The sequence below is a fragment of the Rhamphochromis sp. 'chilingali' genome (genome assembly GCF_963969265.1).
Source record: "Rhamphochromis sp. 'chilingali' genome assembly, chromosome: 6".
Lineage (NCBI taxonomy): Eukaryota > Metazoa > Chordata > Actinopteri > Cichliformes > Cichlidae > Rhamphochromis > Rhamphochromis sp. 'chilingali'.
Window position 1 is genome coordinate 2,199,450 of NC_137933.1, and position 6,885 is coordinate 2,206,334.

Below are 6,885 nucleotides of genomic sequence, written 5' to 3' on the forward strand. Positions count from 1 at the left end.
GAGGGGTCCCTGTGTCACTGACCTCCAGTGGCTCTCCAGTGCCATCCCTGTCAGCATTAGTAGGTCCCCGCTGACACCGAGTGCCTGCTCAGCCACAGGAGGATCAACAACATTCAGCAAAGCGATGGGAGCTTGTTTTCTCTGCCTCTGGCCTCCCGGGTCAGCACCCAGAGTTGCTCTGTCTCCACCGCTGGCCTCTCAGCTGGACTTGTGCTAAATTTGCTGTTAGTCTAAAAGCTAGCCCCCACAAGGCCCCAAATCTCCCAAATCCATTCTGGGTGCTAGTTCCACCAAAGAGGGGCCTTAAAGCTGAAGCCTCTGCCTCCCATTCTACTTTTAAATATCATAGAAACCACGAGTAAAGTTTAAGTCTGAGAGCAAAGTGCTCTTTTGGGGTGATATTGTACTATGAGGTTAAGATAAGATTAGCCCTGATCATGAAACACCTTGTATGGGAGGAGAAGGGTTTTAAATCGGATTCTGGATTAAACAGGGAGCCAATGAAGAGAAGCCAGAAGAGAAATATGCTCTTTATTTCTAGTCCCTGTCAGGACTCTTTCTGCAGCATCTTGTATCAGCTGAAGGCTTTTAGGACATCCTGAAAATAATGAATTACAGCAGTTCAGCCTGAAAGTAATAAATGCATGAACTAGTTTTTCAACATCATTTTAAGACAGGATATTTCTAATTTTAGAGATGTTGTATAAATGGAAATAAGAACTCCTACATATTTGTTTAATATGCATATTGAAGGACATGTCCTGGTCAAAAACAAAACCAAGGTTCCTCACAGCGTTGCTGGAGGCTGAGGTAATTCCATCCATTGTAAGCATCTGGTTAGACACCATGTTTCTAAACATTTTAGGGCTGAGCACAATAACCTCAGTTTGATCCAGATTTAGAAGCAGGACATTAGAGGTCATCCAGGTCTTTATGCCTTTGAGGTTCCCTCAGAGGCATAAACTAAATGGTGTGATTTCTGGCTTCATGGACAGATAAAGCTCGGCATCATCTGCATAACAGTGAAAATACATGCTGTGCCTTCTAATAATACTGCCTGAGGGAAACATTTATAATGCAAACAGAATTGGTCTTAGCGTGAAACTGTGTGGTTTCTAAAATTAAATTTAGTATGTAAAGTGCGCTCTGCACGTAAAAACATTTATGTGAACAAATTGGAGACTATTAGAAAGATATGATTTAATCTACTGCTGATCAATACCTTTAATACCTACAGCATGATCTAATCTCTGTAATAAAATATTATTGATCAATATCAAATGCACACTGAGGTCTAGCAGGACAAGCACAGAGATGAGTCCACTGTCAGAGGCCATAAGAAGATCATTTATAAGCTTCACTAAAGCTGTTTCTGTGCTGTGATGAGCTCTGAAACCTTCAAGCTTAAATTGGGTGCTTTCTGTGTTTAAGAAGCAATTTGAATGATGAAAGCTGAGAGGGACACACTCAGGCAAAGCGTTGTTGTTTTCTGGTTTTGCTGTATTGGCCTTCTGCTTTGAGACATCCGTGTCTCATCGTTCATGTTTGTTTAGCAAACAGTGTCTAAGCTTAGTGCCCATATAAGGAAGTTGAAAACATGCATGCGAGATGAAACTGACAGATCACAATCGTTTCACTTCCACTCTAAGTTCCTACCCTGAAATGTATCAGCAGAAACGGCTGCCATCGTACTGTGCTGCCTTTTCTTAGCACGCTAAACCTGTGTAAGTAATCATGTTTCTCTCAGTGCACTAATGATCCTACAGATGCAACGAGTGACCTACCATGTGACTCACTGCACTCCTCACGCCTCCTGTAGCTCTTTATCAGTATATAAAAACCCTGCAAAAGATTCTGGGATTACTCTTAAGAATTGTATGTGAAGAAGTGTGTGGTTCGCTGTGTGGTTCGGCTTTTAGAAATGTGAGGAAACCTAACCCTGTCATTTAACTTAATTACTGTATTAATATCATTTGGCAGTAAAGTGCTTAATATCTACACTTTTACATCTGCCTTCTAATAAAGCAGCCTTTATTTGGTTTGTTAGTTGGAACTCATTGGATTATTAAGCGAGTGGGCTGACTCTCGTGTAGAAGCTAGAGAAGGTCATCCACTAATGGTGGTCTGAGCCGTGGCTGCTGCAGTCTGTATGCCAAAGTATCCCTGGGCAAGATATCAAAGCCTCAGTTCAGTTTATTGCCCACTCTGACAAACCTAGTGTGCTGCTCAAGAGTGTGAAAGGTAAATATGATGGTTGTTGCTTTTCTACTCGAGTGCTGTGCATAACAACTACAGCACAGTTATAGTTAAACAGCATTGTGATTTCCTTTTATTAATTCATTTAGTTTTTGTATCGATATCGCCATGTCTGTGCATACATATGTGTGTGAAGGTATTGATTCGAAAAGTCAAGTAACAGTTGCTCAGCTGAATGTCTGAACGGAAGTATGGTACGTTGTTGCACCTCTCTGTGGTTGCTGCTAGAGAAGTTCTTGTGATACAATGCTTCCTGTTTGTGAAGCAGGAAGAAGAACGTGAACACTCGAAGACGAGCAAGGCTTTCGCTCAGGCAGACATTGTGCTGTGCAGCGACAACAGTCGAGATACAGGACGGAGGCAAGGTACTGTTACCTATTATTTATCCACATAAATGCAACTATAGAACAATCTGACAATGCAATTGTTCCAAAAATGTTACAGCAAACTCAGCCTGGTACTGCGGCGATTAGCATTTAATCAGAAAGTAAAAGACTGTTCATTTCCTTTTCAATACAGGATTTGTCTTTCTCTGTATAGTTTGCCATACAGGATAAATACATCACAAAACACACACAACATCCACACACCCATAAGCACCAAACAAAAAGAAAAGGTGTGACTTTATCCAGGGCAGCAGCAGTGCTCCTAATAACAGGTTGGAGCTGTACTAAAATTGTCAGTGTTTGTCAGCTCCTTTCATTCTTCAAGGAAGAATATCAAATGAAAGGAAAAAGATGAATCCTTGGACCCTGGTGTCCTTTTCTGTTCACTGCTTAGCTGTCAAAAAGTGTAATAATAACAAAGCAAAAGAGGAATGATGATACGTGGGTATACAGCTTGGAAAAAATTAGTCTTAACAGCATCATACATACTTTCCTGATGACATCACACAATGTCAAAGATGTCAAGTAAGGTTGGTTGTAAACACTTATGTACTCTATCAGTTCTGCTTGACACAAATCATGAGAATTAGTGAGAATCATTAGAATCACCTAATAATCACACAGCGATCATCATATTAGACAAAGCATTTCAGTAGAGCTGGACAATATGGACAAAATATTACCACAACATTGTTTTTCTGCATTGCATAAATTCATATTAGTATTCTAAGCTAGCATCTCTCTGGTTTGATACAAACTGAAAGAACATGTTACGTTAACATTTTTAATAACTAATAAGATTTATTTTCAACAACTGACACAAACCAAATACACAATTCTCTTAAGTATTGTTATTTGTATACATGTTTTAAAAATACACTCAAATTAACTGGCAATCAAACAATGTGCAGCATTGTTAATCAGTGCTGCACTGTACTGAGTACTGATCTGCATTGTTTTATCAAGTCAAGTCAGACCAAGTGGCTTTACTGTCATTTCAACCATGTGCAGTGGTACAATACAGAGTGAATCGAGACAACGTTCCCCCACAACCATGGTGATAAAATGTGTAGGACCAGCATTGTTTTGTGTTTGTGCAAGAATAAAACAACGCAAATCCAGGAATGGCTGATTACTAGATGCAATTTCTTTTCTATCTCGTATATTTCTTCAAATAAAAATATGAGGTAGGCAGTAATTCAGTCTAACAAATACATTTTCTCAAAATGTAGATGTGTTTTGAAAAAAACTACAGTTTAACAGTGAAAATATGTCATAATATTAACAAAAATGTGTAATGATGTGTGCTTATTTTATCCCTGAGATAATGAAGAGAGAGATTCCTGGTCAGTCTGAGATGCCATATTTGTTTTCATTTACATGCTGAAATACAGAACAGAACTCTGCTGTCTTGGCTTATATAGTCTGTGTGTACCGTGTGTGTGTGTGTGAGGTATGTGTTTCTGTGTGTGACTATATTTCACTGTGTGTGTGGATAGGTGGGTAAGAAAACCGCCTTGGTATTTTTGAAGGTGGTGAAAGTGGTTTGTCATGTTAGCGGACTTTATAAGGACCTGTCAGTGTAGATTTCCCTGCAAACTGGTTTTATCTGGTGGCTCTAGCTCAGTAGGTCGCTGGTTTGATCCCGGCTGCATGCCAAAGAACCTTGGCCAAGATACTAACCCCTGTTGCTCTCTGATACGTCTTCTGGAGTATGAGTGTAAATGTAAAAGACTTTGTGAGAATGAGGTGAATAAAGTGGGATTTATGATCCTACAAATGTGTCTGTCCGTATATGCTTTTTGATTGGGGGAGAGAGGTTTTCACCCACGTGAGACACATGGTGGGACTAAGGACAGAGTCTGTCTGATAGGGGCCACTGTATGGGGCCAGTTTTTTGGAAAAAAGACTATCTAAAGTATCTTTAAAGTGCCTTTAACAGATAACCACACTCTCTAACTTTGAGTATAATGTGAAATTAGGGAGCTTTTGTAATGTCTGTGAACGTTCTCAGAGCAATTGGTGGACAGTCCCAGATTTTAAGACCTATTGGGAGTGTCCAAGCCATGCTCTAAATAGTGTCCTTAAGAGGGATGGGTCCAGGACTATCTTAGGGACACTCTCAATAGGGCTGAAAATCTGGGACTGTCCACTAATTGCTTGGAACTGAAGAAGCTTCCGAGATGAGAGGTGAAATGTTTTTAGATGCTTCCAAAACATTTGACAGAGTTAATCAACTGAAGATGTTCGTTAAATTGCAAAGCAGAGGGGTCCCTGCATATCAAATGGATAAAGGATTTTACACTTTTGGTATTTACATCAAACTATGCAAGTTAATTTGGGTACAGAGGTATCTGAACCTTTTTCTGTATCTACAGAAGTCAGACAAGGTGGATTATTGTATTTGTATGTTGGTGATCTTGATGATCTTTCTGTCAAGTTAAATGATTGTACGACTGATTGTATGGTGGGCAACCTTATTAATCATTTAATGTACGTTGATGATGTGGTCATTTTGTCCCACCACAGTGCTGATTACTTAAGAGTTTGTGCTAGTTATGGTGCCCAGTATGATATTGTGCTTAACCCTAAAAAAAAAAAAAAAAAAAAAAAAAGAGTGTTATTGTGATTGCTACAACTAAGAAGCATAAGACCAACTCCCTAAGGCTTCCCTGTACCAGTGTGAGGCTGTTGCCTTGAAACTGTGTAAAACATCCTGCAAAAATGGTCCCAACAAGGGCCCAACAGACTTAATAAGGAAGTCTGTTAGGAAGCACTTTTGTGTCCTTCCCTCCTTATTATTTTACACAGGTGTACCAAATTTCATTCTTGTAGCTCATGCTGTGTTTCCTTAGGACTTTCTAAATGCATAAGGTGCCATTTTGAAACTCTTATGTATGAAACCAATAAAATATGTCATATATGGCATATCAATCCGGATTCTCATCATGTCTGTCAAGTCTGCTGGAGTTTGCAGAATCTGTCACTGAGTTACAGCAGACTCGTTTTAAGTGATCGTAATTTGGTGTGCTGCCATGACAATGTCCTTTCACAAAAACCTCAAAAGCTTTGCATTCCAGCCATTCCGTTCACTGAAGATCACGCTGATCTGATGAAATCCCTACAAGGAGTTTGTTAAAGTACGAGGTCCAGAAATGGCGAGATATGTAGCCAAAATTAGTCAGCAGACTCAACATGGCTGACTTCCTGTTGGGTTCTAAGAGATTCTATGAGATGGCTCTAAGAGACTGTTTTTTATATGAGGCTGTCAAATTTCAGATTTATAGATTAAACATAGTGCAGGGGCTGCTTTTTTGTTTTGTTTTTTAAATGTTGTAATTGTTTGTAATTTTGCAGTTTTGTCACTTTCCAACCAAAATTCACTGAACCAGCAGCAAAAGAAGACCAAGACTGCACTTCATGTTACTTTGCAGTTTTGCTTCCACCAGAATAAAATCCCATTTCCTGCACAGCTCTATCTCTCGGTGTATGTTGAAGCCAGTTTCCCATGCTTATTATGCACTGGTCTGCTGTTGTGTACAGTGTTGTCGGCTGCTGTTTTTGTTTTGTTTGTTTGTTTTTTCCCTAAAAACCACCTCTGACAAGAAAACCTAATTCCTGCTGTTCAATATGGGAAAAATATCTACTTTCACAAATTATAGCAAATTGCAAATCCTAAGCTATGTCTCCAATAAAACCTCTGTAACTTTCTGTTTTCACTTTCTACTATAGAAATTTCATGTTTCTTACAACAGTTAAAAAACAGAAAAAGAAGAAGTTCAAAGATTCGTGCTGACAGATTTCTTTATTTACCACAGCAGCTTTTTCTTTATTATGTAGAAAAGCAGTTAAATATGTAACTTCTTTAGATTGGTCAGGCCCACTTGAGAGCAAAGTGTGGTGTATGTAGCCCATAATGTAAAATTAGTTTGACACCCCTGAACTAGATATAACAATTCAAATGAAGTCTTATACAATTTGACATTACAGTGTCTACAGAAAAATGCCTTACAAAGAAGTTGACATACCCTAACTCTGATTCCAACCCAAGAGGTCTTTCTTAAGCTGGTGGATTTTAAGATGCATCCACCTTTAAGTTAAAACTATTTAGATTTTGAGTTTGTGACATGAAATGTTTCAAATGCACAATAAATTCTTTTGTTTTTGTCTGTGTCTTGTGTACAGGTAGTTCATCAGCTGTTCACTGCTCACAGCCAAAGAGAAAAACTCTAAAGAGACAGGC

At 39.0% G+C, this 6,885-nt stretch overlaps 1 long non-coding RNA gene across 1 annotated transcript; it reads left to right on the forward strand.

The window, feature by feature from the left end:
- The first annotated feature begins 1,671 nt into the window (after window positions 1-1,671).
- Window positions 1,672-6,847, forward strand: LOC308397935. The gene is made up of 3 exons (XR_013971866.1): window positions 1,672-1,724; window positions 2,525-2,621; window positions 6,828-6,847. It is a non-coding gene; the product is annotated as an uncharacterized lncRNA (long non-coding RNA).
- Window positions 6,848-6,885: the final 38 nt, after the last annotated feature.